Source organism: Lathyrus oleraceus, chromosome 2 (assembly GCF_024323335.1).
Source record: "Lathyrus oleraceus cultivar Zhongwan6 chromosome 2, CAAS_Psat_ZW6_1.0, whole genome shotgun sequence".
NCBI lineage: Eukaryota > Viridiplantae > Streptophyta > Magnoliopsida > Fabales > Fabaceae > Lathyrus > Lathyrus oleraceus.
Genome location: NC_066580.1, coordinates 375,444,240 through 375,465,122, shown reverse-complemented (window position 1 = coordinate 375,465,122; position 20,883 = coordinate 375,444,240). Strand labels below are relative to the sequence as shown.

General features: G+C 31.1%; 1 pseudogene; it reads left to right on the top strand.

The window, feature by feature from the left end:
* Positions 1–2,304: 2,304 nt before the first annotated feature.
* On the top strand, positions 2,305–2,404 carry LOC127124355 (uncharacterized; annotated as a pseudogene).
* Positions 2,405–20,883: the final 18,479 nt, after the last annotated feature.

The window sequence follows — 20,883 nt, the reverse complement described above, 5'->3', positions numbered from 1 at the left end:
TCTAACATCTGGTCAATGAATGGTAAAGGGAAATGATCTTTTCGGGTTGCTTTGTTTAGTTTCCTATAATCAATGCACATTCTCCATCCCGATTTGATTCGTTTAGTTATAGTTTCTCCTTTTTCGTTTTCAATAACGGTTATGCCTCCTTTCTTTGGTACAACGTGTACAGGACTAACCCATTTGCTATCAGATATAGGATATATAATACCTGCTTCCAATAACTTGGTTATTTCTTTCTTTACTACCTCACTTAGGATCGGATTTAGTCTTCTCTGGTGTTCCCTAGAGGTTTTACAGTCTTCTTCTAACATGATGCGGTGCATACAAATAGAAGGGCTTATTCCTTTGAGATCGGTGATGTGGTATCCTAGTGCGGTTGGATATTTTCTTAAGATATGTAGGAGTTTTTCTGTTTCGAGTCTTCCTAGATCTGCATTAACTATCACAGGTCGTTCAAGTTCTAAGTCTAGGAATTCATATCTCAGATTTTTGGGAAGTGTTTTCAAATCAGGGGTTGGTTTGTTAAGACACTGCGTAGGATCCGGTGTTATTGCTAGGCATTGTTTAGATTTGTCCTCTAAAAGATAGTCTGATGATTTGTCTTCTCCTGACTCTGCTTCTTTTATGCATTCATCGATGATATCCATGAAGTAACATGTATCTCCTATTGCAGGTGCTTTCAAGAATTGGGAAAGAATGAATTCAATTTTCTCTTCGCCTACTTCGAAGGTGAGTCGTCCTCGTTTTACGTCTATGATTGCACCGGCAGTTGCTAAGAATGGTCTTCCTAGTATAATAGGTGTCGTATCATCTTCTCTAATGTCCATAATTGTGAAGTCAGTGGGAATGTAAAACTGACCTATGCGTACGGGAACGTTTTCAAGGATTCCTACAGGATATTTGATGGAATGATCTGCTAATTGCACAGACATTTTGGTCGGTCTTAATTCTCCCATTTCCAGTTTCTTACATATGGATAAAGGCATAACGCTAATTCCGGCTCCTAAATCGCATAAGGCTTTGTCGATGACAAATTTTCCTATGTGACAGGGTATAGAGAAACTACCCGGATCCTTGAGTTTAGGGGGCATGTTTTGGATTATAGCGCTACATTCGGCAGGGAGTGTAACGGTTTCGCTATCCTCAAGTTTCCTTTTATTAGAAAGAATTTCTTTTAAGAATTTAGCATATGAAGGCATCTGCGTAATAGCTTCGGTAAACGGAATTGTAACGTTTAATTGTTTAAGGAGATCGACAAATTTTCTAAATTGGCCTACATCTTTGGTTTTAACAAGCCTTTGAGGGTAAGGTATAGGTGGTTTGTAAGGTGGTGGAGGTACATAAGGTTCCTTCTTTTCTAGGGTTTCCTTATTACTCTCTTCCTTTTCCTTAGGTTCACTTTCCTCAGTAGATTTCTTAGGGTTTTGGTTTTCTATCCTTGGGTCAGACGGTCCTTCCACTTCCGTTCCACTTCTTAATATAATTGCATGAGCTTGGCTTCTCGGATTGGGTTGGGGCTGTCCAGGGAATGTACCAGTTGGTGCAGCAGTAGGTGCTTGTTGTTGAGCTACTTGAGATATTTGCGTTTCCAGCATTTTGTTATGGGTAGCCAGGGCATCTACTTTGCTTGCTAGTTGTTTAAGTTGTTCGCCAGTGTGTATGTTTTGGTTTAAGAAATCTTTATTGGTTTGTTGTTGGGAAGCTATAAAGTTTTCCATCATGATTTCCAAGTTGGATTTTCTAGGGGTATTATTGTTAGGATTCTGTTTCTGATATCCCGGAGGTATAAATGGGGCTTGATTTGGAGACTGTCCAGGTGCGTATAAAGCATTATTACTCTTATATGAGAAGTTTGGATGGTTCTTCCAATTTGGGTTATAGGTATTCGAATAGGGGCTTCCTTGAGCATAGTTTACTTGCTCTGCTTGGATTCCAGTCAAGAGTTGACATTCCGCAGGAGTGTGGCCTTGGATTCCACAGACCTCGCAATTCTGAGTTATAGCAACCACGGCTGCTGGTGGTGATACGTTTAAACTTTCAATTTTCTGGACCAAAGCATCCACTTTTGCATTGACGTGATCAAGGTTACTTATCTCGTACATGCCAGTTTTCGGTTGAGGTTTTTCCACATTCGTTCGTTCGGTTCCCCACTGATAGTGGTTTTGGGCCATGCTCTCGATAAGCTGGTAAGCATCAGCGTAAGGTTTGTTCATTAGTGCACCACCTGCAGCGGCGTCTATTGTTAACCTTGTATTGTATAAGAGACCATTATAAAATGTGTGAATTACTAACCAGTCTTCTAAACCATGGTGTGGGCAAAGTCTCATCATGTCTTTGTATCTTTCCCATGCTTCGAAAAGAGACTCGTTGTCTTTCTGTTTAAATCCGTTTATCTGGGCTCTTAACATAGCTGTTTTGCTTGGTGGAAAATATCGGGCAAGAAAAACTTTCTTCAACTCGTTCCATGTGGTAACTGAGTTGGAAGGAAGAGATTGAAGCCATCTTCTAGCGCTATCTCTTAATGAGAAAGGAAAAAGACGAAGTCGAATTGCCTCTGAAGTGACACCATTAGCTTTAACAGTATCAGCGTATTGGACAAATACGGATAAATGAAGGTTTGGATCTTCGGTAAGATTTCCAGAGAATTGGTTCTGTTGCACAGCCTGCAACAACGAAGGTTTAAGTTCAAAGTTGTTTGCTTCGATTGCGGGCGGAGCAATACTTGAATGCGGTTCATCTTGCGATGGAGCGGCGTAATCTCTAAGAGCACGAGCTGGTTCTGCCATCTCGGTTAAAGAAGGAAAATCTTTGAGATCAGGAAGGTCTATAGGAGGGAGATTGTTTTCAGCACGATATTCCCGAATTCGTCGTAAGACTCGGAGATATAGTTCGATATCGTTGATTCGTAAATAGAGCGGTTCGCCTTGAGAGCGAGTGCGTGGCATACAAATCAACGAAAGAAAGAAAATAGAAGAAAAAGAAACCTTAGTCTCTACAGCGTAACGGAAGAGTTACGATATCGATTGAATAAAAGTCCCCGGCAACGGCGCCAAAAACTTGATCGCTCGACTGGGTGAGTCGAGAATGGGATACAAACTGCAAGTGCACAGTTCTATCGCGTAGTTTTAAAAGATATCGATCCCACAGGGACTTATGAATCGATATACCGTTATCTAAGGTTACTACGTAAATCTAAGGTGAAAATGTTTGATTGTTTGGGAAAAACTAAGAGCTAAACTAATATCTAGATTAAATATTAATAAGACGGATATCGGTATGTAGTTCGTCAAAACTAGGGAATCAAGTCTTTGTCGGTTTCTTGGTTTTAAAATGAATCGTTTCGGTTAACTTTATTGGTTAAAGGTTCTATCTCAAACTCTCGCTCTGTTGAATAAACCATGATTTTATATTAATGTTGCTGTCACTTATAATTAAGTCAAAAACCATATTTTGAAAGCAATAAAGTTGCAGAAACTCTTTTTAAGAAAATACTGACCGTTTTAAACACCCTTATCTCAAACTCTCGCTCTGTTGACTTAGGTTATATAATTAAATCCAAATGCTTAACTCTCGTCCTCACATTCAATCTTTAAAAATACTTTTTGGAAAAGGTCAGAATTTAATTAACTCTAAAACTTGCTCTCGCCCTGATCTAGAATTAATGCCTAACTTACACTGTCCAGTTAAAATCTCAAACTCTCGCTCTATTGATTTTAACTTCTTTATGTCTTTTACTTTTGTAAAAAATCTTGTTATTAAACCTGTAAGTTGAGACCGTAAAAAGATTGATTTTGATTTTAAGTTTAGGTAGACCGACTCAGTCTTGATCCCTTATTCTGCTTACTTTACATACCGATACCTAGGCAAATTAGCCAGACATGCTAAATAAATAAGAATTTATATCATGCATAAACAGACTCATTCCAGGCAGATAATATAGATAAATAATAAAACAAAATATTAAATAATGATTAAAGAACCTGAATGCGTAATACAATGGTCTTGAACACTCCACCACAAGCCGGTAGGATTTGTTCTTGGATTCTTCAATTAAACAGTAAATTAAATCAAGGAAATAAAACTGGAGTATAACGTAAGGTTAAATCCAGTATAAAGTTGCACAATAGTTTCCGGTGTAGAAACTATTATGCGAAAAATATCTAAAAGCTAAAACTGGAAAGGTAAATTTGCAAGGGAAAAAGAACGTAAAGCTTGCAAAAGAAATAAATAAAATAAACAATGCTGGAAAAGAAAAAATAAGCAAAAGGCGTGAAAAGAAAATTTGGCAGAGCTTCGGCAATGTGAGCGTGGAAAAAACCGTCGTCTGAAACTTCCGAATTAGCTGCTATTTATACAGCTGCTGGTGTAACTACTTTTCAAGGGTTTCCGTGTGCGTGGTCTCGTTCCGAGGGTTAAGCGTGCGTGGAAGTAGCTTTCAACGTGGTCAGTTGAGTTCCTTGCGCCAAAAATATAGAGGACTGGTGTGACGTTCGTCACACCATGTGTGACGCTCGTCACAGGAGTGCTTTTAGTGTGACGCTCGTCACACTCCTTGTGACGCCCGTCACAGGCATAACGTGCACTTTCTTTGGGCTGGGCTTGGTCTTTGTTATTTGTTTTCTTTTTATTCCTTTTTACACCTCCTTTTCTTCCCTTTTTCACTTTTGCTTCAAAATGGATACCTGACATAAATAGCAAGGAAATACTGCATAATATCTGATAAAATGAGATAAACTAAAGTAAATGATAATATAATCTAATTGAATTAAGTCTTAAAATGTGATATAATTTCGTGTTATCACCTCTAATAAAAATATTTTCCAGAAGAAAGGAACTTAGCCTTTCATACCAAGCTTGGGAGCTTGTTTCAGATCATAAAGAGATTTTTTCAGTTTAAAAAAATGTTATGGACATTCAGAGTTTTTAAAACCAGGAGGATGATGAACAAACACCTCTTCTGAAATATATCCATTCAGAAACGCACTTTTGACATCCATCTGATATAATTTGATAGAGTGGTTTATAACAAAAGATACAAATAGACGAATAGATTCTAACCTGGCAACTGGAGCAAAGGTTTGATTGTAGTCAATACCTTCTTGTTGAATGTAACCTTATGCCACCAGTCGTGCTTTGTTTCTTACCACCTCACCCTTTTCATTGAGTTTGTTTTTGTAAACCCATTTGGTTCCAATCACGTGGGTTCCTTTGGATCTTGGTACAACATCCCAGACATCGTTCTTTGCAAATTGATCAAGTTCTTCTTTCATTGCCAGAATCCATTCTTTGTCTTAAAGAGATTCTTCACAGGATGTTGGCTCTATCAGAGATACTAGTCCCATAAGTGTTTCTTCAGAAACTTTGAATGTTGATCTTGTTCTGACAGGTTCGGTTTTGTTTCCCAGAATCAATTCTTTAGAAACATTTTGTCTATTTCTTGATCTTTTATGATTTATTGTGACTTCATGTGCTTCTGACGTTTCCTTTTTTGCTTCTTCAGATTTTCTAGTCTTTTCGTCAGAACCTGCAAGTGTTATCTCCAAATCTGCAAAATTATTAACTAGCTTTGACTTTTCAGAGTCAAGCTTATCATCAAATCTGACATGTATTGATTCTTCCACAATTTGTGTTTTTGTATTGTATACTCTATAGCCTTTAAATCATTTTGAGTATCCCAACATAATACGCTTTAGTGCTTTAAAGTTAAACTTGTTCAGATTATCTTTAGTATTTAGGATAAAACAAGAACATCCAAAAGGATGAAAATAAGACATGTTCGGTTTTCTTCCCTTACACAGTTCATAAGGAGTCTTCTCCATAATGGGTCTAATAGAGATTCTATTCTAAATGTAACACGATGTATTTATAGCTTCAGCCCAGAAGTGCTTAGCCATATTTGTTTCATTGATCATGGTTCTGGCCATTTCTTGGAGAGTCCGATTCTTCCTTTCTACAACTCCATTTTATTATGGAGTTCTAGGACAGGAGAAATCATGGGATATTCCATTAGAATAACAAATCTCTTCAAAAAGTTTGTTTTCAAATTCGCCACCATGATCACTTCTGGTTCTAATGATTTTAGAGTCAAATTCATTTTGCACTTTTGAGCAGAAATTAGTGAACACAAAATATGACTCATTCTTGTGTCTTAAGAATTTTACCCAAGTCCAACGACTATAATCGTCAAGTCCATACTTCTTACCATTAACTGACATTGTCTTAATAGGTCCAAATAAGTCAATGTGTAGAAGTTCCAGAGGCTTAGAGGTAGAAACAACATTTTTATTTTTGAAAGTTGTTTTAGAAAATTTTCCTTTCTAACATGCCTCACAAAGAGCATCTGAAGAAAACTTCAGCTTAGGTAGGCCTATGACTAACTCAAGTTTGTTTAGCTGAGAAATCCTCCTCATGCTAATGTGACCCAAGCGTCTATGCCACACCCATTGCTCTTCATTTACATACATTAAACATTTTACATTTTGATCTTTTAGATCTGAAAGCCTAATTTTGTAAATGGTGTTCTTCCTCTTACCCTTGAAAAGGACTGCCCCATTTTTCTAATTAATAGCTTTTCACGTTTTTTGATTAAAGATTATATCATAACCGTTATCACTTAATTGACTTATGGATAACAAGTTATGCATTAATCCTTCAACATAAAGGACATCAGAAATAGAGGGAAGAGATCCATTACCAACTGTTCCAGATCCTCTTATTCTTCCTTTCTGATTTCCTCTTAAGCCTACGAAGCCAGTGTCTTTAAGTTCCAGGCTTTGGAACATATGCTTTCTTCCAGTCATGTGTCGCGAGCATCCAGAGTCCAAGTACCATGATTGGTGTTTTAACTCTACTGCACAAGATATCTACAACATATACTATTTTATCTTTTGGTACCCAGAATCTTTTGGGTCATTTATGATTAGTTCTCCCATAGTTTCTGGAAAGTTCCGGTTTTCTAGCATTATTAAACTTTTGTGTTTGTGCATGTGTGTAATGATGAGAAAAATGACATTTAGATTTGTCTTCTGTAGAAGGTATTAAATCATCTTCATCAGAGTCATATTCAATTCCTCTTTTCTTATTGTGACTAACACCATAAATCATAGAAGCCATTTTTCTTATTTCAAGCCCATTATTCAGAGATTTCTGAAAAGCTTTTTCATATTTATATATGATGGTGTCAGAAGTTGGTGGAGCTTTGGAAAGAGTTTCTTCAAGTTTTAAACATTTTTTGGTTGAAAATTCATTTTCTTTTTCTAGGATAAAATTATTTTCTTTAAGTTCAGAAACTTATTTCTCAAGCTTATCACACTCTTCAACGGTTTCTTCAAGAACCATTTTTAGGATCTTGAGTTTCTGTCGAAGCTTCTGATAAGAGCTTAAAGATTCTGATAAACAGCCTTCCAGACCAGAACGAGAAAAATCAGAAAATACCTCCTCAGAGTCAGATTCCTTTTCGGATGAGATTCTAGATGTGATAGCCATTAATGCAACATTTGCCTGTTCCTCTTTAGAGTCGGATTTTGAAGCGTCAGATTCAGATTCATCCCAGGTTGCCATGAGTCCCTTCTTAGTTTTGAAGGAGTTTTTCTTGAATCCTTCTTTTCTGGAACTGTCTTTCTTGAGCTTTGGACATTCATTTCTGTAGTGTCCAAGTTCTTTACATTCATAGCAGGTTACCTCTTTTTGGATCTGCCTCTGGAGGTTTACTCTGGTCGATCTCTCTTATGTATGGGTCTTCTGAAGTTGTTATTTCTTTTTCTCCAGAGTTGTATGATTATTCTGGATTGAAGATATAACTCCTCTTCATCATCAGAGTCTTCCTTCTCAGACTCATCGTTGTCTTCTTCTTCAGCTTGAAAGACTTCGTTCATTTCTGACTTTCTTCTTTCTGATCTAGACTTCATATCCATTGATTTTCTTTTCTTTTGACATCTTCATCTAGCTCTATATCGTGACTCCTGAGGGAGCTGATGAGTTCTTCAAGGCTTATGTTGTTCAGATCCTTGGATAACTTTAAAGTAGTAACCATAGGTCCCCACTTCTTTGGAATACTTCTGATTATATTTTTGACATGATCTACTATTGTATATCCTTTGTCCAGAACCTTGAGTCCTACAACTAAAGTTTGGAATCTAGAAAAAATTACCTAAACAACTTCACCATCTTCCATTCTGAAGGTTTCATATTTTTGGATTAAGGCCAAAGCCTTAGTCTCTTTGACTTGATTATTTCCTTCATGAGTCATCTTTAAGGAATCAAAGATTTCTTTAGTTGTTTCTCTGTTGATGATCTTTTTGTACTCATTGTAAGATATAACATTCAACAAAACTGTTATGGCTTTGTGGTGATTCTTGAAATCACGCTTATGATAATCACGCATTCTACTTCTTGGTATAACGATACTAAGGGTAGAGATGGGTGGTTCATAGCCATTTGAAACAATGTCCCATAAACCAACATCGTAGCCTAAGAAGAAGCTTTCAATTTTGTCTTTCCAGTAATCAAATTTTTCTCCATCAAAGACTAAAGGTTTAGCATTTTAGCTATCTCTTTCGTTTGTGTTAGTCATGATATTTTTCTCACGCTGGATCTCTCTATATTGTTAAGTGTTTGATTCAAAAATCAATAATAGAGCCAAAGCTCTGATACCAATTAAAGGTAGAGAAAAACAAGAAAGGGGGGTTTGAATTGTTTTCACTGGAAAAATAAAAACTTTTAGCAACGCTACACACACCAAGGTAATAACAAACAACATAGAAGTTTATCCTAGTTCGCTTGAAAATCAAAGCTACTACAGTCCAGCCGGCCAAGGTGATTTCACCCTCAATAAGGACTTAATCCAATAATATATAAAGGTTACAACAATCATCTAAGAGTTCAACAATCTCTTAGCCTTCTCAAGTCTACAGGCTTCACAAGTCACTTGAGAAATTATAACAACTATTGAGAATTACAAGAATGTCTTTGGTGCTTTTAGATAAGCAAGATGAACACAATTAAAACAGATGATCAAAGATCACACAAAGAGCAATAACTCGTGTGTGATAACTGAATTTTACAATGGCAAGAATTAAGTATATGATTCAAGGTGTATAGTAAAATTCTTGTGTGATAACTTTGTATGCTGGTATGATGATAGTGATGCCTTTATATAATTCTTAGAGATAATACCGTTGGAGAGAGTAATGATGTTGATATCTTTGCCAATTGTGGGACTTAATGACATTAATTTTCTTGTCCTTTCCATAGCAGTCTTGGAGTGTAGTCAATATTATCCATATATAAATTCATATCATGCTTAGAATACTTCTTTTTTAAGTTTCTGGATTTGTTTAGTCAGATGATCTGTTTGGTGTGAATCAGAGTGAACGGAGTTTAAAGTCTTTAAGAAGTACTTGTATTCTCCAGATAGTTATTTGTTGAATAGTCTTCAGAGTCAGCTTGACTAATCTTCAGATAGAGTGTCTTCTGATGTAAAATCTTCAGATGTCTTCAGATGCAGAGTCTCTAGAGTCTGCAGAGGAACTTTGATGACATATTATGTATGTTCTTTTATCAGAACACTTTGTGTTTGGAGTCAAATATGATTTGTTTATTTCTGGATCAGTTGCTCTGGACTTCGTTAGTTGTCACATATTATTTTCATCAGATTCATTTTTCCTTAGAATCCTGCACACTTAGAGAACTTTATTAGGGTACCAAATTGTTTTATTATTTGTTATCATCAAAACCTAGAGTTACATTGCAAAACCAAAATCATGTTCTAACAGCCCATTGGCTACTATGTCTTTGGCCTACCAAGAGTACAAGGGTTTGAACTCCACCCACTCTCTAAATACCACTTTTTAAATCAAAAATATATAATTCTACAATATAAGAAAGGGTAATGCTAACTTTTGAAAACTAATTGTAGAAATGTTTTTTTTTTGGAATTTGTGTATTGCCTTTATCAAAATTTTATAATTGATTTTTTTTATTACTTTTTCCAATACGAACTTTCTATTTATGAATTTCTTAACATGTGACATTGGGGCACAAGTTAGCATTACCCTATAAAAATATATAATTAAAAAAATGTTTCATTAAAAAATAAATAATTTAAAATTTTAATATAATTTAATTATTTTTTATTTTTAAATATAATTTAAATTATTATTAGAATGAAAATTAATTATAAATAATGTGGAATTTTATTTTTGCCACTTATGCCATACCATATCATCAATGCAGCCACCACATCATTAAAAATGACACTCAAATGAATTGAGACATTAAAATCCCGAAAACCTAAAATGGAGGGACTAATAAATAGGATTTTGAAATTGAGGGACCAAAATAAAATAAAAATGAAAATAGAGGGACCAATTTGTAATTAAGCCTTAATTTTTTTTATGTTTCTAAGTTCTCTGTCAAAGTTTATCTAAGCTTCATTGAATTTGAGTTGATTTCTAGTGTGTCAAGTTTACAAAATGATAAAGGAAACGATTGCAATGATTAAATTTTTGAGATGTGGACTCCAACCTCTATGACAAATGTTGTATAAGCTAACTAAGGTAGTTCTATAAAGTTTCATGCATAAAAAGGATTATAACCATGTCTAACATTGCAATGTGTGACTGTAATTAAAGAAGATGTGCTCAAGACTTTCCAAGTATCGAGTGCAGAGGGAACATCTAGAAAATAATGTAATTCCCCTCATTATGAGATTATCATTTGTGCAAGGACATTATGCACGAGTGTTCAAGAGATGATAGATTTTATAGGAAGATTGTAAGGTTTCCAAATAGTTTTGGCCTAGCTAACTTCTGCATGTCCATTACTATGGTATTCATATGCATCTTTGAATATGAGTGTTCCATTACTTGAATTTTCTAAATTCGCGTGTCTTCATAAATTTCATAAAGAGGGTGAGTGATTTTGAAAATGTCATTTGTTATATCTGGTGCGCAAGTGGGCAAATTCTCAAGAATGTTCCAAGTAGTGCCTTGAATCACATCTTGGATAGTAATATTTTCCATGTACTTAAGTTGATCTGGAAGGGAAATGAAGTCTTTAATTTTATAACCTAACTGATTGTCATGCTAGAAATAAATGCTGTGGTGTTCACTATTTTCCATATGATATGAGTTTATCATCATTTAGAGTTTTCTTTAAACCAAACCATATTAAGGAGGATATATGATGCTTAATAGGTTGTATGTTCTTGAATATTTGCTTATAAGGGTAATTTTACATTTTTTATTTATTGTGATCATGTTCCATTCAAGTGAGACATATTTTTTATTAAGGCTTTTGAGTTTCCTTAGACTAAGTTCACATGCATAGAAAGGAGTGAAAATTTTCTCCCATAAGAGAGTGACAAATTTTATTGTGTCAATATTATTTTTTCCACATAGTAATTCTAATACAATTATCAAATCTATTTAAAAGAGATAATGGTCGCTTATAGATTTTGAAGCTATAAAGTAACATTCCATAGATGACAAATCTAACTTGTTGGGCATAGGAAGTAGATAGCTTAGTTATAACCTTGTATAAGAAGGCTTGAAGAAGTCTGACTCTAGGCTTGCATTTAAAAATAAGTATTCCAAGGTAATCAAAAGAAGTCTGACCAATGGTAAAACCAAACATAGTAGTTAAGTTGTTAAGCCTTGCATGGTACTCCATATTTTATTATCTTGCACTTCAGAGAGATTAAGGACCTGTTTGATTCCCTTTTTAAAAACGGATTTTTAGTTTTTGAAAATTGAAAAACTAAAAACTCATTTGATAAATAGTTTTTAAAAAAGTGATTTTGAAAACTGTTTTTGTTTTTTAGTTTTAAAAACTAAAAAATCAAAACTTGTAAAAGCTATTTTACTTTTAAATTTTTAAAACACAAGAATTGTAAATTTTCATGATTAATCGCAATAACATTGATTTGTTAAATATGAATTTATAATTGAAAATATATTTTTGTTATGCTCATATGCCTAAGAGAATTATTTGCATCGGAAAAACTCAACAAATAAAAAAATATTGTGTTTGCACAAGAGAACACATTTTAATTGGTTGAACATTTTCATATTTATAACATGTACATTATATATTTATCTACTTTTTATTTTTTAATAAAATTTAATTATCATTCTTTTATGTATTCATTATGTGATTGTTTATGTTTTTTACATGAACATTCCGTGAAATTAAATTCAAAAATATTTAATTTATAGAAAACAAATGGAAATTTGTAAAGTTGTAAAATAATAATTTGTAAATTTTATCTCTTTTAAGAAAATTAAATTAACAAAAACACAAGTAAAATGATATGATTAGAATAAAATTAACTTGCAAATAATATTTTATAATAAATTAAAATAAATTATAAAGAGATTAATGGAGATGTACTAACCTAGTAAAAAAAATTACATGATCATTCAATAAAAATATATCATTTTTCTATATCATATAAATAATTTTAAAAGAATTAATATGATTTAGTGGGATATAATCGTTATTGATCGAAAGTGTAAAATTAATTTACACTATCAATGTATCATCCATTTTCTCAATTGTAAAATAATTGTTTAAAATTTTAAATTAAAAAAAATAAATTAGTTTAATTAATTACTGAAATAATTTTATTCTTTTTTTAATAACTATTTAATATAGATAATATTTTATCATTTACTTATAATCACACTATTTCTAAAAGTAAAAACCAAACAATATTTGAATTAATTTTTAAAAACAAATCAACCAATTTTTTTTTTCTTTTATTATCTCAAAAATGGTTTTACAAAACAAAGCTTCCAAATAAATTTTTATTTTATTTTCATCCTAAAAACAATTCTTAAAATTAATTTATAAAACAGTTTTTAAAAACAAAAAGTTAAAATTGAATCAAACAAGCCCTAAATACTTTTGTAAGTTGTGTACATACTCCTAAAGAAGATAATTGATGTTTGTTTCATTCCTCCTAGTGTCTTTGCCAAAATTCATGAGATCAACAACAAAGAAAGTATGGATATGAATTATATTATTACCTAAAGTTATGCAGTTAATTTTTCATTGCTCCACCAATTTAGATATATGTATGCTGAGTGTTTCCTCTTCAATATAAAAGAGAATGAGAGATAGATAGAGTCTATGTCTTACACCTCTAAAAAAACATTAAAAATCATGAAGTTTTTTCATTGATGGGGATGAATAGTTTTGATGATTTAAGGATTGTGAGAATCCAATTGCAAAAAAAAAGAGTTAAATTCAAATATGCTCAGAACTCTGAGAAGAAAATGTCAATCTAGGATGTCAATTGCTTTTTGAATATCAATTTACAAGGCCATTTTTTATCTAAAATATTTCTTAACCAATTAGTTAATCTTCTTTTGATACACAAATTCATTCAAATATATATTTGACTTTAATAAATCGTTCTCATAAGATTTTAGGAGTTATGTTTGCCAGTTTATCTGCAAGAATTTTGGTTATCGTTTTGAGCTAGAAGTTGATAAAGGATAATGTTCTAATATTTTCTATAGCATTTGCATATGGTTGTTTAGGAATCAAGGCCACATCAATTTAATTTAGGTTAGGCTGAAAGTGTAGTCACGTTATCGTATGACACCACTTATTTGTTTTGATGTTTTTGCTAATTTGAGTGTAATTGTTATAGTTTGTTTGTGTATTTGTAATTTTCTTATCATTTAATATTCGTGTGTTTGTACCTTATTCGAATTCGAGTTTTATTGTAATTGCTTTGAATATTTAAAAATTGTACAATTAAGACCCCTCATTATTCAATATAATTAGAGAGTTTGATTCCTAATATTGTTTTTTTTCTAGCCTAGTAATTTACTTATTTGTCATTTCAATAGGTGTGAATTGAGTCACAAATTAGAACACTTAAATATAGATGTTGAGTAACTTGATTTGAATCAAGTGTTAAGTATAACTCAAATCAGGAGCCTTGAGAAAATTAGGATTTGCCTCTGGACTATTTGATTCTAGTCACAAAATGAACATGATTCAAATCACAACCTCGTGCGATTTGAACCAAGTGTAAATCTTGGCTCAAATCAAATGCCCCCATGAAGCCACATTTGGGCTCTACTCAAATTGATTTGAATCACAGTTTTTTTTATTCAAATTAAAGCTTCACAATACCAATTTTCCATATTAAATTTAAATAGTTGTTTCTTTGATAAAATCAATAAGTGAGTGAAACTTGTGGGTGAAACCCATAGAAACAAAAATGCAAAATTGTCTTCTCTTCTTTAGTGTATTTATTCCTAGCACCATTAATATTTCTATTCTTCTCTAGAACGACTTCTTGAGTGTTAATCCATGTCAGATTCACTTATTTTTGTTGCATCTTGTTCTTTTGCAATTTGTTGTTGTTTTGAGTGAATTAGAGAGAGTGAGTTGATTAATCTTGTGCGTTCATTATGATTAATCAAGGTCATGATATCAATCAAGAACCAAGACCCTTTTACCTAGAAATTAGAGAGAACCTTGTGTGCGTGTTTTCTTCACCTACATCTAATTACTTGACTAACACCTTGTGAATTAGAGTGTTTATGATATATTCTGGCAATATTCATCATCTTCATTCTTAGTAATTTTTTCATTATTATGGACATTTATCTCTAAATATTGAGTGTTGAGGGAGACTAGTGGTACATTAGGGTATCTAATATTTTTGTGTGAAGTTTGTTGTTTGTAATAGGTGCAAATATTATTTCTTAAATGCAGTTTGGTATTTATTATCATCTATTAAGGAGAGAATTTTAAATATACTCCAAGGAAGACTTTGGTGAGATCAAGTATTAACCGACCATAAGGAGGAGTTATAATTTGTCCATCTTTGATGGCGTTGGAGAAAGATTGCTCACAGACAAAGTTGAGAGTTGTCCCATGAACGCTTAGCTAATGCCAATCACTCATACAAGAAATTTATGGGATCAAGTGGATTAGCACAGGAATACTTGGAGCAGGTTATTGTGGATAGCAAGGTTATTGGATCAAGATATTTAGAGATCTTATTTTTGTTAGCAACTTAAGTATATGCATCAACAGAGGGAATTATTGTGTGATAGTTGGTTGTAATCAAAATCCTTGTATCAAAGTTATCAAAATAATGGAAGATCGTGATTATTTTCCCAGTGGTTAATTAACACAATTGAATAGTGGAGTAGGCAAAGCAAGGATGAATGTCAAACCACTATATATCTTTGTGTATCTTTTCTTCTTCCCTTATCTCCTTTTAATTTTCTAGTATCCATTAATATTTTTATTGCATTAGTGCATTATTGCACCAATTATGTCATATATGTTAGACCATGCTTTGACGTATAATCTTAGGTATGTGATGCATCAATCTTATTGGATTATCATAGATACAATTATGTCTTGAATGAACATCTATATAAAGAATTTTAAATCACTTTATTTAAAGCGACTTTGGTTGTCTTGTGTTTGACTTGTATTAGAAGCAATAAAGTCTTTAGTGATATCATGCATTATTTCACTTGGTTTAATTCATTGATATGCTTCCAAGCTATCTAGTATTGTGTTTTGCTTCCAGGCTTCTTAAAATATTTGATTTCGTTTATGAGACCTAAAATGCTTTTTGAAACTTTCTTTAAGATTGATTTTTCAAATTTCATTTGACTTTAAATACAAGAGAGGGTGAATTATGATATAAATATTTGTTTGCAACTTTAGAAAAAACAACTTTAAGGTCGATTTTAAGAAGATGTAGAAGAGATGAAAAAAGTTACAAAAAAGACAAAAAAAAGGTAAATAGATAATAGATTAGAGAAGAACGCATTGGATTTTATCTTGGTTCGACACAAAATCATAAGGTCTACATCCAATCCCAAAAGAGTGACCCTTGATTTTTCCACTGTCATATAGAGTTTTTATAACAGAATAAACATATAACCTTCTTATACTAAGCTTTCATCTCAAGTTCTGATAAGTGGTCTTTGCATCGTTCTTTCTAGTAGTTTTCCTTTAGTATTTTATCGTATTTTGTTCAATTTCCTTTCATTTGTCATGTTTTATGCTTTAGTTTATATGTTATTGTGAATTTCATGATCTAATAAGCATCCAATCAAAGAGGGATCAAAGGAAAACAAAACAGAGCGAAAATTGCATTTTGCCAATTTCTTCGATGCAAAAGTCAGTGGGCGCTACGGGCCGTAGAAACATGTGCCCTAGCCCCCCTCATTTGATATTTTTGAAGCAACAAGGCAGTGACCTGCTACGACTACGGGTCGTATCAAGGCGAGAGAAAAGTCAAGTTTTTGTTTTGCATTCATAAATGAAAAGATTTTCTCTTAATTGTGGCTCTAAGGTTTGATTGGATATGAATCAAATATGAATATTTTGCATTAAGATATTTTGCACTTTTATTTTTCCTCTATAAAACTCATAGCCTGTTATGAGTTTAGGGTTCCCAAGTTTTGTATTTTTTCTCCTATTTTCTAAATTTTCTATTTTTCTATTCTCTTTGTAACTCAAGTCTCCAAGGGAGCAATTTGTGGAACAAGTTTGTAATTCAACTCAGGTTTCTTATTCATTTTCTTTATTGTTCATTTGTTTCTTTTTTTGTTAATATGAGTTTGATGATGAATTCTAAAATAAGTTTAATTAAAATTCTCTTAACCGATAGTAATAGAGCATATGATAGTCATGAAACAATCCTCATAACCCCTAGTCCATAGGAAACTACTCACTCATGGTGAGGGTAAGAACAACCACAAAGATATGTGTCGATACCGGAACGTGGATTTTTAAACAACCTAATCTGGACGATGCGGAAGCCGGCGAATTTTAGAAAACATATAGATATAAAAAAGTAATGACTCATCGAATAATAATCCAAACGATATGAAAGTCGACGGATTATTCATCGATGATAGGGGCAATGCTCTGACGAAAGCCGGTAGTGCCCAATTTTATCTATTTTCTATCATTAATGCAAAAAAGACTCGCAATAGGCATGACAAGGATCATGTGATTGTGTTAGAAACATGAACCGTAACTCCGAGCCCAATTGCCCTAATTTGGTACTTAAGTGATTTTTCTACTATTTTTATTTAATTGCTTTTTTATTCAAGTTATTTACTAAAAACTCTCTTTTTTATTTCTTCAGATATACATCGATTGGATAAAGATTCGATACTTAAACTATTGATCCTTGTGGTTCGATATCTCTTTTATTACTTTGCGATAGTCGTGTACTTGCGGTTGCATTGGGTTCAACTTGCTAGTTTTATATAAATGGAGAGTTTCTATTTCATAATCCATTAAACCTCCTTTTAAAAGGCATTGCTCAAACTCAAAAAAAATTAAAAAGTGTTTTTAAAAAAAATGAAGAAACTAACTTTAAAATTGTAGGATATGACTTTAATACTTTGAGAGCATTCATATTTTTTATATTTAATTTTATGAGAAAATTTATGATTGTCTGATATGCTGCCAATCAATACACAAGACGCAATCCACTGAACCTCCAAAATGGCCGCCGATTGTAATACGCTATTGTGCAGCAACACACACCAAATGCAATACAATATGTATGTGTTGAAATTTTAGTCACTAATTTATTTGAAAAAAAAATATTTATACAAAAAGTAAATATCGATTACTAGTGTTTATTATGTAAAACCTAATCATCTCCAACTTAAAACTAATAAATACTGTACACCATCAGGAAATGCGTGAGCCGATGCACGTGTCACATACAGTATTGATTACTAATGTTTACTAATGTTTATTATATACTAATAAATATTGATTACTAATGTTTATTATATAAAAACTAATCATCTCCCGAAGGATGCATGTGTGACATGACCTATATACATAATTTAGATAAAAGAAATAAAGAGATTGTCAGAATTTTTGTTAAAAAATAATTATATTTTTCAAAATAAATTCTAAAATAATTATATTTAAAAAAAATTTTAAAAAAAAAATCTTCAAACAAAAAAAAGTCACTCATAAATTATGCAGCATACTCATTGACACATCCATATAGTTTTTTACATATGCACCACCATGCATGGTCTATGTAGGGGTGGCAATTGGATTCATTTAGAGAAAATCCATCTAATCCATCCATCAAAAAATCTATCAAATCCATCTACTACATAAAAAATTAAGTTAATGGATTGATCCAATCCATCCATTTATAAGCATGGATTGATCCAATCCATCCAACACATTTTAATGATCCAATGAATTTTTTTATCTAATTTGAAAAAAATAATTTTTTCAAATATTAATTTATTTTTTTTGAAAAAAAAAAAATAATTTTTTTTTCGAAAAAATATTTTTTTTGAAAAATAAAAATAAATTTATTTTTTTCGAAAAAAAATATTTTTTTTTGAAAATACAAAAAATCGTTTTTTTTCCAAAAATTTAAAAATAATTTTGAAAAATACCAAATTTTGATTTTATTTTCGAATATAAAAAAAATATTTTTTTTCGAAAAAAAACAATTTTTAAATTATTTTTTTCAAAAATACAAAAAAATATTTTTTTTTGAAAAAAAATGATTTTTCTCGAAAAAAGCTGATATTATTTTATTAAAATAAATAAATTTTTCAAAAAAATAAGTGATTTTTTTCAAAAAAGAAAAATTTTAAAGGAAAAAGAAATGGATGGATGGATATCCATCCACTAAAAATATGATAATGGATGGATCGGATGAATTTTTATTCTTAATGGATGGATTGGATATTTTTAAAAAACTTTTAGCGGATTGTTAATGGATAATGGATTGTTTTGATCCATCCATTAACGATCCAATCCATCCATTTTGCCACCCCCAGATCCATGTATATATGTATATATGTATATAGGTCATGTCAAAACATGTGACACATGCATCCTTTAGGAGTATGCGTCACAGACATTGACTTCTGTATATAAAAATTTGTATAACAAAATAACATAGTAGTCACAAACAATAACTACTGTGTACAAAAATTGTATGTATTTGTCATAGACGGTGACTATTATATACAAAAATTATATGCATGCATCACAGCCAGTGATTATTATGTACAAAAGTTGTATGCATGCACCACAGACAATGAATATATACAAAAGTTGTATATATGCGTCAATAGATCTGACTATACTTCTTTTCAATAAATAATTGTTGGTTTAAAATATGATTAGTTTGAAACTTTAAAAAAAAATATAGATATTTTAGAATTTATCTTTAAAAATATGATTACTTTAAAATAAAATATTTGAGATTGTCATAATAGATGAGAAAAGCTATCTTGACATCCACTTTTGACACATACTTCTTATTTTTTTACTCTTTAATATATATTTTGTAATTTTTTAATAATTTATTATATAGGAATACGTGTCAAACCATTTTTTACTTTGTAGTATAAACTCAGGTACGGTGTAAGATAGCATTATATCCAAAACATATATATGTGAAAAATAAAGAAATTGGCAGGAAGGATTCAATTCATAGAAAGAAACAACTTGGCTCATATAAACTGAAATAAAAAACAACCCACCATTTCAATCCACTATCACAGTAGACTAATTCAAAGGGAATATGATATATCTACTCCTAAAAACAGGGAAATCATAGTCTGGCTAACAAGGAATGAAAAAAAATCATATATATTAGTAACTGAGTTTTGTGTTTTAGTTCACATTAAATCTCTGCAAAGACATATACATGAATTTTCATTAGTGGGACAATATCATAACTATATTTTATTCTTAAAATATAACCACATATCTAAATTATAGCATATATTTAATATTTGTGTTAGATAAAAATGACAATATCATAACTATATTTTATTCTTAAAATATAACCACATATCTAAATTATAGCATATATTTAATATTTGTGTTAGATAAAAATGACGTACTTTTTAAATTTTGGGATGTTATTTGAGAGAATAAAGAATGAGAGCATTATTATCTTCATTGTTGTCTAAATTTTGCACTCTATTAATCGTCTAATTGACTGACATTGCAATGTTTAAATAATTAAGCGGTTGAAGATAAAGACTTCTTATTAGATTTAAATTAATATTTTAATTTATCATAGTTCACTCAGATACAAAATCAAATTCTATAATACACGATTATGGACCTATTTGTTTATTTTTAAATATTTTTTTTAGTGTTATATATTTTTGTTATTTATAAAATATATTCTAATAAAAAATTTATATGAATTTAAATAATTATTCTTAAAATTTTATTTAAGCATTTAATCATTTTACTATAATTTTTTTATATCAAAATTTCAAAAAAAAATCACTTAAATTTGAAAATATTTTAAATAGTTTTTCATAAAAATCATTTTTGAGATACATCTTTTAGAATTTTTTTTTATTTCAACTATGTTTTAATCTTCAATTATATATATTTATATTATAGAATATCAAAATTAGTCTTTGAATTTGTAAAAAATAAATTCAATTTTTTATATATTTTAAAAAATATTTTTATAAAAATTATTTTTAAAATATTAAAAAAAATCAATTTTTTAAAAGTTAAAACAAACGGACCCCGACATCAATTGACCATAATAAAATTTAATAATAATATAATGATAATAATTAATTATGTCAATTAAATAAATTATTTCAATAATTTCTCACTTGAATTGTAATAATCAATTATTAAAAAATATATATTTTTAATGATAGATTGTCAATTAAGGTCAAAACACTAATATATTTAATGAGAAGTAAGCTATAGAAAAAATAATATATGTTGAAGGCTCGGATTTTATATAAAGAATGATGAACTTTGAATATCATATTTAAATTAAAAGAAATATGTTATTATAGAATGACAAAAGCATATCTAAGTGTTAATGGTAAACTCTCCGGT